We start from the raw sequence: 20985 nt of genomic DNA, 5'->3' as shown, positions 1-20985 counted from the left end.
TGGTAGTGATGGACATTACATCGCTGTTTACGGTCATATCGAATGACCATGGCATAAACTCCATAAGGGAGTTTTTAATACAGTTTTCCACATTTACTGTTAGACATATTGAGAATGTATGCATGTTGTTAGATTTAGTTTTGAAAAATAATATTTTCATATTTGATAAGAATTATTATTTACAACAAACAGGGGTGGCCATGGGCACACCTGTGGCTAATACATACGCCAATATGGTACTCTATCAGTGGAAGAGGTCTTATATTTTTAATGAAGGAGGTTTTTTGAATGATAGCCTAATTTTTTATCAGAGGTTTGTGGATGACTGTTTCCTTTTGTGGAAGGGTACATTGAGTGAGCTGAAGGATTATATAATGTTTCTGAATAATACAACATCCTTTTTAAATTTTAAGGCTGAATTTTCGACAGCATCCATAAATTTTCTGGATATTGCTCTGAAAAAACAGGATAATATCATTAGTACGTCTGTGTATAAGAAGGAGGTGTCATCTGGCAGATATCTACATGCATCCAGCATGCATGCACCCCATGTTTTCAAGGGTATAGTGAAGGCACAATTGGCAGGGTCAGTAGGTTGAACACTGACAACACTGTATGCTCAAAGCAAATTGATGAGACTTGTGATGAGCTTAGGAAGAGTGGTTATTCAAATGATATATTAAGTGATGTCAGAGAGCATGTACTGTCCAATAGGAGTACTTTATATGAACCTATATTCCTAGGGGCAAATTTGGGCATAAATGATACACCAAATAATTTGATGAGTAAGGTGTGTGTAAGATTCATCACTTCATATAATACCATGTCTTATGCTATCAGGGGTATAGTGAGGAAATATTGGAAAATTCTTCTAGCGCAGGAAGACATTAGGCTAGTAGTGGGTGATATACCTTACTTCACATATAGAAACATGAGGACGATTAAGAGTGTGTTAGGCTATAAAGATTTTGAAAATGTAGTACCTAATTCTCTTAAGATGTTGGGTAATGGCACATTTTGTTGTCATAATTGTAGTTGTTGTGCTGATATTTATAAATGTACTGGTGGTGATCCATCTAAACATAATAGTTGTACTCATCCTGTTTCTAAAAAGGTGTATGTGTTTCATTGTTATGCCACTTGCACAACAAATAAATAGAAGTTATGTCCTTACCATAACGTTCCATGTGGAGTGTTCATCTCGCCTTTGTTCTTACACATGGGTTCGGAGCCGATCCTCGGCTCCGTGCCGGCCTCTTGCAAGCTCTGCATCGAGAAGAAGCTCGAGACAATCTAATACCCACAATCCCCCTCTGCCTTTACCTCAGATCTAGTTTGCAAGCAAACCAATCTATAGAACAGCACATTCATGCTTATACCCATAAGTATAGAAAGAATTTATAGAAAACTATATACATATCTAAACAGACACATATAAAAATATATGTGTATACCAACTATGTACACAGTATAGCAACAGGAGTAAAATGCTCCTGGCCAGGCATCAAAGAACGTTCTTCCTAAGGGTGGGAGGGTGGGACTGTAAGAACAAAGGCGAGATGAACACTCCACATGGAACGTTATGGTAAGGACATAACTTCTATATGTGATAGTGTTCAATCTACCGCTTGTTCTTACACATGGGTAGCGTCCCTAGCTCCTTGATCCTGAGGAACTCACGGGAGGACGTTCTTGAGCACAGTGGAACCAAAGGTTGCCCTGTCCCTAGAAACCTTGTCTACTTTATAATGAGAAATAAATGTATGTGGCTTAGACCAAGTAGCAGCCGCACAAATAGCGTCCAGTGGTAGGCGAGCTGCGTGAGCCAAAGACGTAGATACTGACCTTGTGGAATGTCCTTTGGGTTTGTGTAAAAGGGGTTGATTTGAAGAATCGTAGACATAGACTATACAATCCGTTAACCATTTAGAAAGAGTTCTTTTGGTAACTGCAAGTCCTTTCCTGCTATCAGCAAAAGCCACAAAGAGTTGATCTGTTTTCTGTGATCTTTTGTTCTATCCAAATAAAATCTTAGCTGTCTGTGAACATCCAATTTGTGTAACATATACTCCATTTTGTTGGAGTGGTTTTTGAAGAAAGTGGGTAATTCAATGGACTGATTAATATTGTTAATAGAACACACTTTAGGGAGGAAGGATGAATTGGTTCGAAGAGAAACTCTGTCAGAGTGAAAGATCAAATAAGGGTGCTTGATGGAGAGAGCCTGAAGTTCAGATACTCGTCTAGCGGAAGTAATGGCTACCAGAAAGAGAGTTTTCCAGGACAAAAATTTTAATGGGCAAGAAGAAGCGGGTTCAAAAGGGGGCAACATTAATTTAGATAACAATAAATTCAGACTCCAAGGAGACGTCGGAGATCTGACCGGTGGTCTAATATGAAAAACTCCTTTTAAAAAGGCTTTACAAAGTCTGTGAGCCATAACAGGAGCTCCACATTCTTCCGCATGGAAATTCGAAATGGCAGCCAATTGAACTCTTAGAGTAGCAGGAGAAGCACCCTGATGAAATAAGTCAGTTAAAAACTCTAATATCTTATTCAAAGGAGCTATAAAGGGATCCACATGGTGTGTATTCGCCCAGAATACAAATCGTTTCCATTTGCTAGCATATGTTTTAGTAGTGGAAGCTTTATGCGAAGCTACCAATATGTCCTGGACTGCTGGTGACAAAAGATCAGACCTGGCTAAGTTGGGAATTGGAGCAGCCAAGCTGCTAGATGGAGTGACCGGAGCGTGGGATGGGGAACCCCTGACGAGTGAGTCAATAGATCTGGCTCTGGGTCCAGAATCCAGGGTCCCCGAATGCAGTGTATTTTCAGGAAGGGAAACCAAATTTGACGAGGCCAGAATGGAGCAATGAGGATTATCGTCCTGTGTAGGTTCCTGGCTTTCTGGAGAAACTTTGATATCAGAGGAAATGGAGGAAATGCGTACAGGAGTCCCGGGGGCCAATCGTAAACCAGTGCGTCCCTGGGGACTTCCCCTGGAGGGGGTAATAGGGCAAAGTAGCTCCTGCATTTGGCATTCATTGGAGACGCAAACAGGTCGCAGGAAGGCTGGCCCCACGTGTGAAAAATCCTTTTCGCCACTGACTGTTTTAGAGACCACTCGTGCGGTAACAGGATTGCTCTGCTCAGCCTGTCGGCTATGACGTTGGATGACCCCGGGATGTGCGTTGCTATTAGAAAGCGACCCGTGGACTCCGCCCACTGCCAAATTCTCATGGCCTCTCTGCATAGTTGATAGGACTTGGTTCCCCCTTGCTTGTTTATGTACCAGACTACAGACATATTGTCCGTCTGAACTGCAATAGTCCCTAGAGGAAGAAGGGGAGCAAAGTGTTGCAACGCTAGAAACACTGCCCTCAACTCTAGAACATTGATGTGCAGATTGTATTCCAAATTGGTCCATTCGCCTTGGACTGTCTGTCCCTGAAAGATGCCCCCCCACCCTATCAGGGAAGCGTCCGTGGTCACTGTAACTGTGGGCGTGGGTAGCACAAACGGCCTCCCCTTGGAAAGGTTGCACGTTTGAAGCCACCAGTTTAGATCTGTTTTGCAAGTCTTTGTTATAAGAATCTTGTGTGTTAGAGGTAGCTGTTGAAACGACCATTGTGCAAACAGTAGCTATTGTAGGACTCTCATGTGCAGCCTTCCCAGGGGAATTGCAATAAGGGAGGCTGACATGAGGCCCAATACCTTCAGTACTAGTTTTGCAGGAGACTTCCTTGACAAGAGTAGAAGACGTATGTGAGTCTGAAGTGATAATATCCTTTCTGGGGGAAGCCTCAGAATCAACTGACGTGTGTTTAACTCTGCTCCTATGAACAAGATATTTTGAGATGGCTGAAGTAAGGATTTTCCGAAGTTTACGGAGATCCCTAGGTGAACACACAGTTGAAGAACATAGTCTCTGGCCTGCAGTAGTTGACGCCGGGTGGTGGCCGAAAGGAGCCAGTCGTCCAGATACGGAAACACCTGGAATCCCTGGCATCTCAAGTGAGACGCTACCACTGCCATGCATTTGGTGAAGACCCTGGGGGCTGAGGTCAGACCAAAGGGCAGGGCTCGAAATTGAAAGTGACTGGCTCCCAGCCAGAAGCGCAAATGATCTCTGGATGCCCTGGCCATTTTGATATGGTAGTATGCATCCTCTAGATCTATTGAGCACATCCACTCGTCCTTCTGTAAGAATGGAAGGATCGATTGAAGCGTGACCATTCGAACTTTTCTTTCTTGACGAAAGTATTGAGGTAGCTTAGGTCTAGAATGGGCCTCCAGTCCCCTGTTTTCTTTGGAACTAAAAGAACCTTGAGTAAGTCCCGAATCCTTGCTGGTCCGCTGGGACTGGCTGGATGACTCTTTTTCTAGCAGCTTTGAAATTTCTAAAGCTGCTGGCTCTCGCAGATGGGGCGGTACATCTGGGAGTCTTTTCTTTGGGATGGGATGAGATAGGAAGGGTATGTTGTAACCTCTGGTAACCACGCTTTTTACCCACTTGTCTGTAGTTATATTTTGCCAGGCCCGAGGGTATAAAGCTAAGCGACCCCCGACTGCCTCCAGAGCAGGACAGTCGGGCCTCCTCTCAGGAGTGCTGGAAAGGTTTACCAGGGAGTGTTTCCCTGTCACCTTGATGTTGCGGACCCCCTCTGCCGCCAGGGTGGCGTCTTCCACCTCTGCCCCTCCTCTGCCTCTAGAGGGGGCATCACCCTGTGTGCCTGAGAAAGACCCTTGGGGTTTTCGAAACCACATTTTTCCACCGCGTTGCCCTTTGGGGTACGGTCTGGTTGGGGTGGAAAAACGGACTCCGACAGCAGACAGAGTCTTTCCCTCTTGTTCACACCAGGTAAGGGTCTCCTTTACTTTGGGGCCAAAGAGAGTGGCACCGTCAAATGGGGCGTTTGTAAAGGAAGACTTAAAGGCTTCCGCAAAGGAGCATAGGCGCATCCAGGATTGTCTATGGAGAGCAATCGCTGAAGCTGTTGCCCTACTCGAGCCTTCGGCTGCGTAGGAAATCAGCCTCATGGACGAGTTAACAATCGATGTTAGGGTATTAAGTTGCGCTGCCACTTTCTCTGAGACAGCTGCATCTGTAGCACCCTGGAGGGTATCTCCCAACTCTTTGACTAGATCCCTCTGTAGACGTGTAAAGTGGGTCAAATAGTTCAGGGACCGCATGGAAAAAGCCGCTGAACTAAAAATGTGCTTCCCGTATCTATCCATCGTCCTAGAGTCTTTATTAGGAGGATGGATAGACGAAGAAGACTCCGACATCTCCTTTTTCGTGGCTGCTGCCACCACCATAGCGTCTACTGGAACTCCTTTTGTAAGGTAGGACTTATCCTGAGGTGCTGTGATGTGCTTGTTAGGTTTCCTTGGAACAGGTTCCACTGTGTCAGGAGCCTCCCACGCCCTTCGAGCAATTAGTTCCATTAGTTCGTCGAAGGGCGGAGTGACCCAGGAGGAGGAAGGGCGAGCACCAAATGCCTTCAGCAGAACTGACTCATCCTCAGAAGGGGGAAGGGACTGCCAGTCACCTCTCTGCTTCAGGATCTCCAATATGTCCGCAAAAGAGACATCTTCTGAAGGTGACTTAGGGGACCCCTCTGACTCATCTAAGTCAGTGTCAGATGTCAAGGATTCCTGTGGAAAATCCAAGTGTCTCCTCTTACACAATCTCTTCCTAGGGACTTCCTCGTGGGGAGCATCCGAAGAAGCCTCGGAGGAAGAGGGGGCACCCTCCAGGGGTGGCTGAGACACTGGTGCCCGACGCTTGGATGTGGCCGTGGGTGCAGATGAAGACAAAGGCCCTTTATGGGGAGGAGAAACTGCTTCCATTGATGTGGTTGTCTGGGTAGACAACACCTTCCTCATCAGGTCGAACGCTCCCGGGTCCCGATCGAAGAGTCCCCGGTTCGAAGAAATGGGAAGAATCCCGACACAGGCACCGAAGGCATCGACCCGAGGACGGAGCCGAATCGATCCGCCGAGGCCCGAGGGAGAGTCGGAACCGACACGCCGGTTCGACTCTCAGCCCCGAACCAAGAACAGACCGTCGGCTCCGAGACTCCGGTACCGGGTCCGCCGGAGTCGAGGTGAGGGGAACAGACCGAGAAAAGGACGGTTCTGGACCCGAGGGCTCCACAATCAGTAGATCAGCCTCTTCCGGCTCCAAAGACTGAATCGGTCTCGGAGGAGGAATGGATGGAGATACAGGAAGGCTTTCAAGTTTCGACACCAACTGGGTGGAAACCGAAAAAGTTTAGAGAGGGCCGAATGCTCCAATAACTTCTGCACCACGCGATCCACATCGACATCCGAAAGTTTGGAGGAAGAATGGGTCGAAGGAACCGAAGACGGAGCCGACCTCAATATGGCCGAAGGAGGGAGCTCCATCACCGGTTCCAAGACTCGAGGCTCAGGAACCGATACCAGTTGAACACTCGGCCCCGAAGTCTGTGGAACCGGTGATCTAACCTTTGAAGAAGAGCTCGGAGCCGATGACTTAGGCTCCGACGTCTTCGACTCCTTAGAGGACTTCGATGCCTGGTCAGAAGCATCCAGAGCCTCTTGGAAAGCCGGTTTCAATAGACCTCTGTCCATTAGTTTCCTGCGCCTATCTGTCATGACCCTCCCACTAAAAGAGTGACAGATGGAGCAATCCTCTTGTAAGTGGAGAGGGCCAAGGCAGTAGACGCAGGAACTATGGTTGTCAGTGACCGACATTTTCTGGCCACACTGACAACGCTTGAAACCAGACTTTACCTTCTCAGACATTATAGGGAAGAAAGACAAATCCAGTAAAAAACAGTCAAGTCCGATAAAGTTAGTCAAAACCGATGAAATTGTCAAATCCGGTAAAAATTTTTCTCAACTATGGTAAGATATGAAGGGTGTAGGCCCCGATAACAATCTAACCGATAATAAAAGTTAACGGTACCAATAACTTAACGGAACCACAACACAATCACACAGTTAACACTGAAAACTATCAAATAGACTAGTATCCTAATAAAATATAACAATAAAAGTTATATCTTAGCTTAGAAACTCTCGAGCTAGCTCCCAACGATGCGTATGCAGCAGCGGCAAACTAGATCTGAGGTAAAGGCAGAGGGGGATTGTGGGTATTAGATTGTCTCGAGCTTCTTCTCGATGCAGAGCTTGCAAGAGGCCGGCACGGAGCCGAGGATCGGCTCCGAACCCATGTGTAAGAACAAACGGCGAGATTGAACACTATCACATTATTGTTTACCTAGCAACTTGTGAAGCCTGCCCCTCTTTTTATGTCGGAAAGACGACAAGAAAATTTAAAGAAAGAATTATAGAACACAAATCTAATATAAGGAGGGGTAGTGAAATTAATGCATTGTCAAAGCATATCACAAGCTGTGGGGCTACACATAGGTTTAAATTTAGAGCCATTGATCATGTTAATGTCTCTATTAGAAATGGGGATTTATGCAACCTCTTGGATAATAAAGAATATGAATGGATAGTGAGATTATCAGCGGATATAGCTCCAGGTTTAAATGTGGGTGTTTCACTAAAACCTGTATTAGTTAAGTTACAACACACTAAATTGAAATGATTCATTTTTAACTTTTTACAAATATATTTTGTTATGTTTTATATTTAAATGTATCTTTAAGAACTTTTATGATTTGTTCATCATATGACCTTGGCTGCGGGTCATGTGATGCGTTGGGCTTGTATTTAAAGCATGATTTTATTGTACCTGTTGTCTATCATTGAAGAAGGGTTCTTATACCTGAAAGCTTTGTGTCGTTGATAAAGGTGTTTTCTACTCAACTGGTGTTGTCGTATTTTTGGTCCTTCAGCAGTGTGTATCTCTTTTATACAGGTACCACATCATTAGGGTTCTTTAATGCTGTTTTAACACCAGTCACATCATCTTGTCAATTGGGGGAGCCATTCAGAAAGAAAACAGGCAACATCAGGCTTCTTGTATGATGCACTGTGGACAGGAAGCGGGGTCAGTGAGATTTCCAACTTTTTCCTCATTTCCAAAACTTCCTCAAATCTGGGATCAATGAGGTTGTGAGGAATTAGTCCCCTCATCTTTTTCTATGTCTAGAGTGGGTGACTCGTGGAAAACCTGTGTATTTCCACTTGCACTTGTGCCTTATAATTTTCTCAGGCATGATGGGTCTGATGACTGGGGAAAGAGAGCTCATGTCCAGAAACAACCAGAGCATCCAGCAGTGATCTGCCTACCACTTTGTCTTGTTCAGACAGATATAGGCATGTCTCTTACTGATGTTTATGGGTGAACTAACAACAAGGGAGGCACATGTGCAGCTGAGCCTGCAGTGAGGGCATCAATATTGACACTGACATCATCCAACAAATTGACAGCATTAACTTTAGATGGCCAAGGACGAAACCCAGCAGGTTACTGTTTGATCTAAGAAGACTGATAAGACTGGTCCACAGCCTGCACCTGCGGATTAATCCTGGCAAGTGAGGCTAAAGAAAAAACAATGTTTTACCCCAAGGTTGACAATAAATAATGCTACAGTAGGAAACTAATCACAGTTATGGCAATAACCACATCACAGTCAGGAGTAACACTGGAATTGAAAGATCAACTTGCAGCCTCTAATTCTAAAGATCTCCTGATGCTGAGGGAATCAATGTCAAACAGACTGATGTTGACAACAATGTCATGGATGGATGAGAACATCAACACAGAACCTTCTACCCTCAAGGCTGGGACTGTATCTGATTTCAAAACTCCCATAAAAATTGACATCAATGTCTGTGGATCCAAAATCATCCTCGCTAGTTCTGGAGCCTGTAAAGGACCCAGTGTGGACATATAAGACAATGGATCAGAAAAATTTGGCAAAGAAAATAGATCTAGAAATGTGCACTCATTAACTTCAACAAAATTAAGATCCAGTACAGGGATCTAAGTCCTCTTCATCTGCAAATATTCCCCATCTGGGAAATGGTTGGATGAGGGAATACAGATATCTACATATTTCTTTTATTTGTGCAAGAAATTAAATAACTCGGGACTTATTTTTGCTAATTCTGTAGCATAAGCATTTACTTATTCTCTGATACCAGCAATTATCATTTATTTTTATTGTTACTTAACCTTTATCAATTTGATTTGTTGTTTTATTATGTTTCTGACTTTTTTTCAGTTTTACTTTCTCTTGTTTTAAACTGTTTTACTTTACTTATGTTATGTTTTATTATTACTTGTTCTTATTTGTATTTTCATGCTGTGCAGTGCGTAGATTTATGCATTTAAATACATTTGACATTTAAGCTGACACCTGCTTACAGGGCTGAAGCCTACCCAACAAAGCAATCACCCAGTACTGAACAGTTAACCAGTCCAATGCAAACACATTCAGTCTCACACTACTTGCATGGCCATTTATAAGTTAGAGGATTGACAGTACACTTACATACAAGTTTTCTGATGTTTGAGGACACTATAGCACATAGCAAAAACCCACAAAACACAGGAAAGATGTGTAGAATCTACACAAAGGGTGTCTTATCTAAGAAATTAACTGAGGAATGAACAGCTTTCAGGCAGCACCACTAAATGTTACATTACACTATAGCTTATCACAATCTGCACTCCATAGTAATAGGAGTCCATTGTTCTCATTTACAGCACAATTACTGAAATTTAAGCCATTTGTGACATCTTCTGACATTTGAGAATTAATACTTGTAATGCTGGCATCTTAGCTATTCATTTGGCACATTTTTTAATTAATAACAGACAATGCTACTGGAATGTACCCGCAGTTGGTGTGTAACTGCTCAAAAAAAATAAATAAATAAAAAGACAAAGAATAAACTAGGACCTGTCTAGTACTTCATCTCTAATTAAAAGGCTGCCAGGAGGTGATTTTATTGTACAACAGCCTGTCAACATTTTTTTTAAACAGTACCTGGTGACTGGATAACTATGTAGTACAGCATGAGAAGGAGGAAGTACATAAAACAAAAACAAAAATAAAGACAGTCACTGCTCAGTAATATATCATCGCCTGGCAGCCCTTTTGATTACAGACCTTTTTAAAATTAGGCTCATACATGTCAAATTATGTGATACATTCAAATTTTGAAGCATTGGTGCCTTTTTTGGTGCCGTTTAGTCTTCTGTTCTCACTGCTGCTTAAGTTATAAAAACACAAAAACAAACATCACTTACATCCAGGAGACAATAGCAGAATAAAAAGTAAGCAGCGTATGTATATGAAGTATGAAAGTTTTTTTCTGAGGGAGTGCTGAAATATACACAGTTAAATTATGTAGTGAAAGATTTAAGCAGTCGCAAATAACAGAAGCTTTACAAGCATAAAAATGTAATCTTAAAATAAGGCAGTATGAATGCTTTTTAGGATCAAAACGGCACAGTGAATCACTGTTTTTGATACCCTAGCTCACTGTTTACAAGTACTTAATAATGTAAACTCCTGGCAGAAAAAGGTAATCCAGCAAGCACTACAACCAAATATATAGTATATACTGTCAGGAAAGGAGATACTGCCAGCCCAGCTATCTGGAATTTTGTAAATAATTATATGTCATTTGTGAATATCAACATGATTCATATGCTTGTGTTACAAATGTATTAGAACTGTATGTCATATAAGATGGTTTGTACAGACGTGTGCTGAAGAAGTATTTTACAAAGTGCTGTTTAAAAATGGATCCACAGCATGTCCTGCTGGAAGAGAAAAGAAATATACATATACTATTGTAATTGTTTGAATGTATATATTTAACAGTGGAAACTGGAACACAAGAGGTTAACTTCAGAAAAACAGTTGAAATTAAATTACTTTATGGCAGTAAGGAGACACAATGTATAAAACTAGGGAACTTCATCCATTGTCTTGCAAGCGTTTTACTGTTTTATGACTTCCAGCAAATACCAAGATTTGAGGAAAAGTTCTTGTGTATGTACTTTCACAGGTAGATGCTAAATGCTACTAGCTGCATCAATGTTTTTTTTTCACCTGGATAGAGTCAGATGACAAAAAATTATGTCATTCTGCAAGCTATCCCAATAGTAACATTTGAGATATTAATTTAAGAACTCTGAGAGAGAGACATTATTCCATATTCATCTTTGACCTGACAACATCAAGATCCACTCACCACATCTGCCTTGCTTGCTCTGAAGTAAGTGAATTAGGGTACACTAATTCTCTTAGATACAGTCAGGAATATAGCAAAGCTTAGCTTAGATGTTTTTCTTTATTTATTTGAGACTGTCCAGAAATGTTGTTTTAAATATTTCCTGTGATTTTGAACTCTGATGTAACTGTAAATATATACTGAGTATTTTCTTGTTCTTTTATTATTTATTATTAAATATATTTAAACCTTTCATTGTGACTGGTCTGTCTAGACATATTTAAGCTCTGAGGGTCTTTGCATATTTATTTGGTGACACTGTGTAGGCCACTCATAATAGCCTTGCTCTTGGTCAAACTACCATTTGTATTGATAGTAATATTACACAGTAAGATTGGACATCCTTTGATAAGGACCTTAAAGTAGCTGGTAAGGAGTGACTGGTGGCAGGGTAAACTACCTTATAGTCTAGGCAGAAGGGGGCATAGCTAGTAAACCTGTGCCAGCCCTTCCCGTGTGTGTGTGTGTGTGTGTGTGTGTGTGTGTGTGTGTGTGTGTGTGTGTGTGTGTGTGTGTGTGTGTGTGTGTGTGTGTGTGTGTGTGTAACTCAAACCTCAAAGAGTGTGTGTATCAGCTACTTGGGTAGGGACACGAAGCACTGGTTGGACAGAGAGGGTGCTGGAGGTCTTGGCTTGGTGACTCAGCTGAGATTTCAGCTCCATAGCTGTGCCAGTGTGAGTCTTATTGGGGATCTGGTGAAAGAGGGAGAAACCAGCCCCAGACTTATTGTGGTATCTTTGTGCTCTGAAGAGAAATTACATGATGCGGAGAGCTGCATCTGGAAATACTGCATGCGCACTTGTCATCTTCCCACTGTACGTCTCCCACTGGTGCTAGTGGTGAGGATTGAGGCTCCTTGATTACTGGGCCAGAGGTGGGCCATCACATATACATATTCTATATACGCACACACACGTGTGTATGTCTGTGTGTGTGTGTGCGTGTGTGTGTGTGTGTGTGTGTGTGTGTGTGTGTGTGTGTCTGTGTCTGTCTGTATATTTATATGTATGTATGTATATATATATATATATATATATATATATATATAAATATATATATATATATATATATATATATACATGTGTGTGTGTGTGTGTGTGTGTGTGTAGATATATATATATATATATATATATATATATATATATATATATATATAACACACACACACACACATGTGTAAATATATATATATATATATATATATGTGTGTGTGTGTGTGTGTGTGTGTGTGTGTGTGTGTGTGTGTGTGTGTGTATATATATATATATATACATATATATATAACTATATATATATATATATATATATATATATATATATATATATATATATATATATATATATATATATATGTGTATATATATGGGTCCCCTTTAGTAGATCGATCTTTTAAATGTTCGAAGAAGATATGGCCGAGACCATAACTGTGAACATTTAAAGGTCTGAATGGAATAAATGGGGATCTGCGTACAGAGTGGAACAGGAAGATTTCCCATTTCCGCAATGTAGTGCGATCTCCAAGTTGGTATATTTAAGTAAGGGGGTGGGAGTGCAGGGAGGTGAAGCCTCCCTGATACAGCAGTTTAATTTTGTTTTTTCTTTTTTTCCTTCAGTGTTCAAACTATTACAAGTTTGAAGATATGGTCTCGGCCATCCTTGGTTCGAACTTGTAATATGTTCGATCTACTGAAGTAGATCTATATATCAGTGCAGTCCTTGTATTCAAAGATTCAAAACTCAAGATATCACAGGAGAAAGTAAATAATACTGTATTGTCTCTGGTAGATTAAAAACTGATGGAACGGATACATCTCCCCAGCTATCAATTGCCATTAGAGATATGTGAACCAGTCCAAGAGGCTGAGGGATGGACTGTATACTTTTCTGCACTTGATCTGTTTCAGTGATAGTTAACAAAACTATACTGCATTTATATATTTGCTTCATTGTTTATTGTTGGCCTTGCCTCTGTCTGTATTGTTTGTTTCCCAGGGTTAATTCAGTAGCTAGTTTCATGGTGAAGGTTGCTTTGCATTCTGTGGAGTCAGCCCAATTCAGTTGCTAGCTATTGGTCAGCACCTCTGTGTTCATCTGATTGCCTGAGGGTTTATTTTCTCTGCTGTACTTCTGGTACATACACTTGCTGGTCTCTCTTTGTCTGCATTGTTTGTTTTTCCTGCCCTGCCACCCAAGTGTTGCACTCTTAAACATGGTGGCTTTGGAATTGCTCGCCCCTGCTATAAATTTGATTTTGGTAACTCCTCCCATTCCCATCTCATTTGCTCACTCAACTGAGTACAGTGAGATCATTTGGGAAGGACTACCCCCCCTTGTTTCTTTCACTTTGGACACTCCTCCACAGTCCCATTTCATTGGATCACTCAATTGAGTGCAGTGAGATCACTTGGGAAGGACTACCCCTTGCTTCTTTGATTTTGGATACTCCTCCCAGTCCAATCTCATCAGCTCAGTCTACTGAGTACAGACAGAACATTTGGGAAGGCCAATCCCCTTAGTTTCTTAATCTTGAACTATCTTCTGTTTCCTCCCTCTCCACTTAAAAAAAATGATGCTTTATTCAGCAGCTTTTACTGTAATTGTGTTCTTCCTACTTTTTTACTTTATTTTTGCTGTGTGCTCTTAAGTGTTTCTGCTGCATTTATTACTGCTTGTTAGTAGCCTGATTAAATTTATCTTTTATTCTAAACATGTTAGTTTTGCTTTTAGCACTTGTGCTTCAGGCCAGTTACTTTACATTTAAGAACATTTTTGTGGTCTACAATCTTGTGGACAACTCTTATCAAAACCTTCTCTCCATAAGTCTGCCCAAGTATGTGGAACACTATATCCAGGCATTTCCCATCAGTTTCTGCTGCCAGCCTGGTCGACATGGGCATATGAGACAATGTAGCAACTGCCTCATGTTTACTGACAGCCCTCTTCTCCTAGCACATAATTCTTCTACTTGCGAGAAATGCATCTACATCAGTAACCAGGAATCCATGCTGTCTCGCACTACAGTCAGTACTCCTGACAAAGAGGAGATTGCCCGCACAAACACCACTCACATCACATAGCCAAGCACAACACACACCCAACTATGCAGAGGTCCGCAATAAAAACTTACTAAACCACAGAGACCTCCAAAACATACTCACAAACATTCCACACACAACACCAAACACGTCACACACAACAGACAACACACCAGTGTTTCACAAACACAGCCCATAAGGCAAAACAATAAACCAACACAGCCCACTAGGCATAACAATAAAACCAAACAGACTAGTCAATGGCAACTCATTTATGAGACACACCAATGTCCCCCTCATCAGCCTCGACAAGGAGAAGGTCACAATCAGTTGTCTGTCTGGTGCCAGAATCCAATACATCATGCATGCACTTGTCTCTCCACAACAAGTACAAGTATGTCTCTGTCATTGTCCATGTTGGTGTGAATGACTTGGGACTTACCTACCTAGACTATATGAAGAGAGACATGATTGAGGTCTCAGAGTATGTGTCTCAGGCAGGTATGACCCTAGCTGTAAGCAACATCCTACCTTCATGATACCACAATACCAACAAAAAATAACTGACTTCAACTATTGGCTTAGTTTCTGGTGTCATTCCAAGGGGATCCAGCATCTGTCTGCCTGGGATGACATGGTAAACAGGCCTCAATGCTTTCCCAGATATGGCCTCCACCTGTCACCACTGGGATTCTGGTCAAGGTTCTTGCCCCCCCCCCCCATTGTGCCTTTTTTAGTCAATGTCCCAAAGACAAATCTTCCAATGTAAAAGATCTGTCAAAAAGCAAATTAATGGCCATGCTGCATAATGCTAGGAGCCTTAACCTGAAAATGCACTCAATGGAGGCTCTCCTTGCACTGGAAGATGTCAATGTCTGTGCGGTCATGGAAAATTAGTTCAGGGCTGCAGAGAACACCCCTGCGTTACCAGACTATACCTCATTCTACACATTCTGACCCCACAATGAGGTCAGGAAGACTAAGGGTGGTGGTGTCTCTATCTTCATTAAGGACAGGCACACCTCCATTCTGATTTGCCAGCATGATGCACTTGAACTACTCCAGGTGCATCTGACAGTTGGCAAGACACCCATCCAAGTTATAGCTACCTACAGACCCCCCTCCATGACTTAGGATACCCACTCCTCCTACCTGGATGTACTTGACTCCATCAAGGTACTCCCCAACACCCTGATCCTTGATGACTTCAACTACCCCACCACAGATTGGGTGAACTATTCCTGCACTAATGCACTCACCCAATGATTTCTTGACTTCATCAGTTCTATTGCACTAGACCAGCTCGTCTCCTTCCCCACAAGGGGAGATAACATTCTGGACTTAGTTCTCACCAACATGGGCGACCACTGCACCATTCGCTGGTGAGATCAGATCATCAGTCTGTCTCATTCAAAGTTTCTATCCTACCTAACCCCCCCCAGCTCTAATCAAGCTAAAAACATCTCTAAAGCTGACTACAACCTCCTAAGGGAGAGTATCAGTAGCTTCACACCACCACCACCCTCAGAGGATGCAGACCTCTATGCTGAACAGTATGCCAATGCAGTATACAAACACCTGTACAACTGCATGGACTCAGTCATACCCAACAGAACTAAAACATGGTCCTCAAGGAAACACAAGCCTGTCTGGTGGATATCCTCTGTCAACAAGCTTTACAACAAAAGGAAGAAACTGTTGCCCAAGGGTAAAAAAGGAGCAAATCCAAATTGGAAAAACTCCCTCCTTAGCCTCAACAAGCAAATTAAATCACTAGTGAAAAACTCCAAAGCCAATTATGAATCAAAACTAGCCTCCAAAACAAAGGGAAATCACAAAGCCTTCTTCAGTTATGTCAAAAGCCTCCATGGCAAAGCACCGGTTTGTTCTGATTAGTACTTAACAGTATAATTTACACTGATCCTGTTGACTTAGCCAACCTGCTAGCAGATAGGTTCAGCACAAACTTCACCCCCTGTCCCGACAAAGGCACATTCAACATCCCTGATACTTGTCCCATACCTCACATCTCCATAGATCAAGTGTTAAAGACGCTATCCAAGGCAAAGAACAGAGCTTCCATATGAGACCTGATAGTATTCCAGGCTGCATTCTGCACCATCTCCAGAAAGAACAAGCTTTATCATTGAGCATCCTATTCAACCACAACCTAAGTACAGGCCTCATCCCAGCAGAGTGGAGAACTGCCATTGTCATCCCCTTGCACAAAGGTGGTGCCACTACTGACCCAGGAAACTATCACCCCATTAGCTTGACAAGTCTGATCTGTAAAGCTATGGAGCATAGTATTATGGATTTCATAAACAAGGACATAGGCAATCTCCAAGCACTTGACCCCATGCAGTTTGGATTTGTCAAGGGAACATCTTGCCTGTTGAACCTGGATGACTTCTTTGAGACTGTCACCAAGGCCCTGGATGAGGCAAAGTCAGTACATACAGCTTACCTTTGCTTGGCTAAGGCCTTTCACACAATCTCTCACTTTGGCATCATCGAAAAACTAGCACAACTTGGATTAAATCCCTATCTCATTAGGTGGGTGGCCAACTGGCCCACTGACAGGTTCCTTAAGGTCAAAATAGGTGCCTCCACCTCTGACAGCAGACCTGTCACTAGTGGAGTTCTTCACGGATCTGTCCTGGGATCCCTAGTATTTGGCATCTACTTCTCAGAGGTCCAGGCAAAGACAAATCATCATACCATTTGGCGAAAACATGGCCCCTACTGATTACATCAACGTCAACCCCTTAAGCACACAACCTGTGGTGAGAGGTCTGGGTACTCAGGTTGACAACAATCTCACATTGGACCATCATGTAGCTACAGTGGTCAGAAAAGCCTGTAAAGTATAAAGGAAAATTTAAGTCTATTAGAAAGTATGAGTATGTGACAAAATGCATGAACTTGAAATGTATTATACATACAGATGTGACAGTCGGCACATAGTGGAAAAGTACTGAGAAGAGATACTGTTTGAAAGCAGTCAGAATGTCTGTATATGGAAATACATCCGATTTTCTTTTTCTGCCTAGAGATGGGATTACATCATGTTACTTTAGAGTGAAGAATGTTCCTATTGTTTAGTTATGCTTCCAGTATTCTTATTTGTTCAGTATTACTTTTCTAATGAGTCAGCATTTCATAGTCTATATAAGCTACAGTTTTTGTTTGTTCTGGGAGTCGCCCTGATATTTTTCAGAGGCTCCTGCACATGTGTAATAAAGCTACTGAACAACAGGAAGTCTATTGTCTTTATTCAACAAATTTGTGCTGTTTACTCGGATCTGATCTGGCAGTGCTGTGGTCACTCAGGGCTGGTTGATTTGCTGCTTTTGGGCCCATGACAAGATTTTGCCTTTTCTTGCAGTACCTCCATCAGTGTCCTGTTTGAACAGAAAAAATAAATAAAAAACAAATACAGGACACTTAGAACATAACATATTTTCATATGTTTTCCGCTCTTTCATTTCAAAGATAAGTGGCATGATTTTGTTTTGTACAGTGCCTGATGTGTGATTGAGGGATTAACTGAAAAGTTCTAGTGACATAAGTATGCACCCGTGAGTGTGGGTTAGTATGACGTTGACCGTCATTTTCTTTCTGTATTGAACAGAATAACTAAAAGTGATCATTACTGAAAAAGGAACCCCTGCAGGTTATATGTATTTTCGTGTGCCCCGGGACACTTGTTTGTATTTGTCTCAGTGGGTCTCCCTCAAAAAAGATGATGGTAAACTCACATTCCCCGAACATGAAACCTTTAATAGAGATATTTTGTCAAATTTACAAACTAAATTAAAAAAGAAAGGAAAGAGGGTCCCTGGGATCTGCTGGGCAGCATTCAATGAGTGGATGTCAGAGGAAAAGGATAGGGAGAAGGATTCCATTGTTTCTAGCTTAAAGAATAATCAAGAAAGGCTTAAATGCCCAGTTACATGGCTTAGCCTATACAGCTAAAAAGTTAGATGTTGTTAATGGTAAAACTTTGCAAGAACCACCTATTTAAGGGTTTTTATCTGGTGGCAGAATTATCTAAGTTACAAATTATGGAGTCCTCCGAGGACGATAATGTATGTTTTCCTCTCCCTTGTCTCCCCAGTGCCCTACCCACAAATGTAGAGGAAGGACCACCACCAGCACTCGACCCGCCAGAGCTATCAGAGTGGCAATAGGAAGTTACCCTGCCATGGCAGGGGCAAGACATTCAGCGGCGATGTCGGCATTCTGACCCGCAACAGTATAGCCCAGACTCTACATCACAATTACATGGGGCTCCTGGGGGGCAGCAATATGATTTACACGACAGAAAAAAGGAAAAAAAAAGCAAGGGAGAAAAGGTAAATCAAATGTACTTTAGACCTAAGTCTAGGTACCAAAAGGGTGGAGGACGTCATTGCGCCTACCGCCATGGCCTTTCTGGCCAGTATCCAATAGTCATCGATGGTGAGGACAGTTATTACGGTCCTGACAAATTTAATCCAGACTCCGCCGCCTCATCCTCAGAGAATGACGACCATTTAATGCCACTCAGGAAAATTTCTAACCCCGCCCACAGCTGCGATAATGAGGCTCCTGCTACTAAAGTCATGCCCCAGGCGTGGTCAGCAGTAGACTTTCAAGCAATAACAAAATCACTGCCTTCAATTCCCACTAATCTGGCAAAATTTCAGAGTACTTACAGGCCATGTAAACCTTCAGAATCCAACAATCGAAGAAGTTTGTGCTATTCTTCAGTATGCCATCCCTCCTAATTTGTTTAAAAGAATCTGGGATCATGCAAATGTCCCTACCCCCATTCCTAAACATGGTACACAAGGTGATAATGGGTTGAAAGCAGTACAACAGTGCCAATTGGTCAAAGATCAAAGCCATAGTACAAAAAAAAAAGATGAATATATTGAAGATTACCTAAGCTGGTTAACTGAAGCCTTTGAGGCTTATGCCAGTTACCCAGAACCTACAGAAGGTGCAGCTGCTAGTGGCCTGTCTGTTACCTTCATCGATGGCCTGAGGCCTGTGATTAGAGATAAACTAAAGGAGGTCTGTCTTAGTTGGCCTAGCTTAGGCCTGCATGAGTTAGTTACTCAAACCCAGTACCTATCAGATCGGTGGGCTCAGCAGCAAAAAGACTTGCAAAGTAAATTAATAAATGCTCAAATCCAGATGTTTACTGCCTTCGGGCACAGAAGAAGAGGAAGGGGCAGAAGAGGAAACTCTAAAAGAAGGGGTTTGGGGTGGCCAAAATCACAACCAAAATTATTCCAGTAACCACCAGCAATCTTAAACGTCAGCCCAACAATAACAATCTGAGAGCTATAACTATGGGCAGACTGGTCATTGGAGAAATAACTGTCCATACCTGGCCTTACAACCACCCCCCCTGCTACCAACAATAATAACCCATTCGCACCTGAGACACCACAGCAAACCAATCCTTTTTCACAGCAGTGGAATTCAGCTTGGACTCCACCTAATTGGTCTGAAGGCCATAATCAACCTCAGGCACAATAGGGATTCCCTGAACAGCCTCAACAGCAATTGTGTCCCCTACTGCCAGTAGAACAAATTGGGCCATGCATCACGCTGACCCTTAAAAATGGAAGACATCCTTTTTTTATAGATACTGGGGCTACAAAATCCATGTTAACCTCATCCGCTGCAGCCGGTATTACTCTTTCGAATAAATCTACCAAAGGGGTAGGAGTCTCTGGAGTGTCCATAGAATATCCAGAAACTGTACCAACACCAGTCACCTTGGGCCCTCTACAAGGGGAACACGCTTTCCTTGTAGGGCCATCAGCGCCATTAAATCTTTTAGGTAGAGACGTGCTTTGCAAAATGGGGGCTATTATTTTCTGTACTGAAGATGATGCCTTCCTACAGGTGCCCCCCAGATAACCACAATGAAGCCCTTGGCCTTCTTGGTGAGTCGGTATCTCTACAACTCCTAACAGTTCCGGATCCACTAATGACAAAACATTTAGTTTCACTACCTGCCTCCCTGTGGACTACCCATGACAATGATGCTGGGCTACTCATGTCCACTACTTCCGTTCGTATTACATTAAAACCTGGTGCCCAGTTGCCTTTGGTACCCCAGTATCTGCTTTCTAAGGAAGCAGAGCAAGGTATCCAGCCGGTAATATCCTCTTTGATAGAGCAGTCCATTATCGTCCTCACAGTAAGCCTGTGTAATACACCAATTCTCCCGGTTAAAAAAAACGGGAAGACAGGTTTATCATTTCGTGCAAGACCTCAGACAAGTCAATAAGGTTGTTCTGCCGGCCTTCCCTGTAGAACCCAACCCTGCAAGGATACTCAGCTGTATTCCCCTAGCTGCCGAGTATTTCACAGTAATAGACATTTCTTCTGCCTTTTTCTCCATATCAGTCCATGTAGATTGCCAATATCTATTTGCCTTTACATACAAAGGGCGACAGTACACCTGGACAAGATTACCACAGGGGTATGTTGAGTCCCCTACGGTTTTCTCTAGAAAAATGTTCCGACAGTTACAGGATCTTAAGTTGCCAACTACTTCAGTTTTAGTTCAGTATGTAGATGATATCTTAATCATTTCTGCGACCAAACAAGCATGTTTGGATGACTCTCTGCTGGTACTTCGGTTTTTGGCTCAACGAGGATTTAAAGTTAACAAGGCTAAGCTACAATTTTGCCAACCCGAAGTTCAGTATTTGGGTCATATCACTGG

The sequence above is a fragment of the Protopterus annectens genome, chromosome 4.part1 (genome assembly GCF_019279795.1).
Source record: "Protopterus annectens isolate FY-2018-M chromosome 4.part1, PAN1.0, whole genome shotgun sequence".
Lineage (NCBI taxonomy): Eukaryota > Metazoa > Chordata > Ceratodontiformes > Protopteridae > Protopterus > Protopterus annectens.
The sequence above is the reverse complement of the archived record's forward strand: the minus strand, read 5'-3'. Positions refer to the sequence as shown.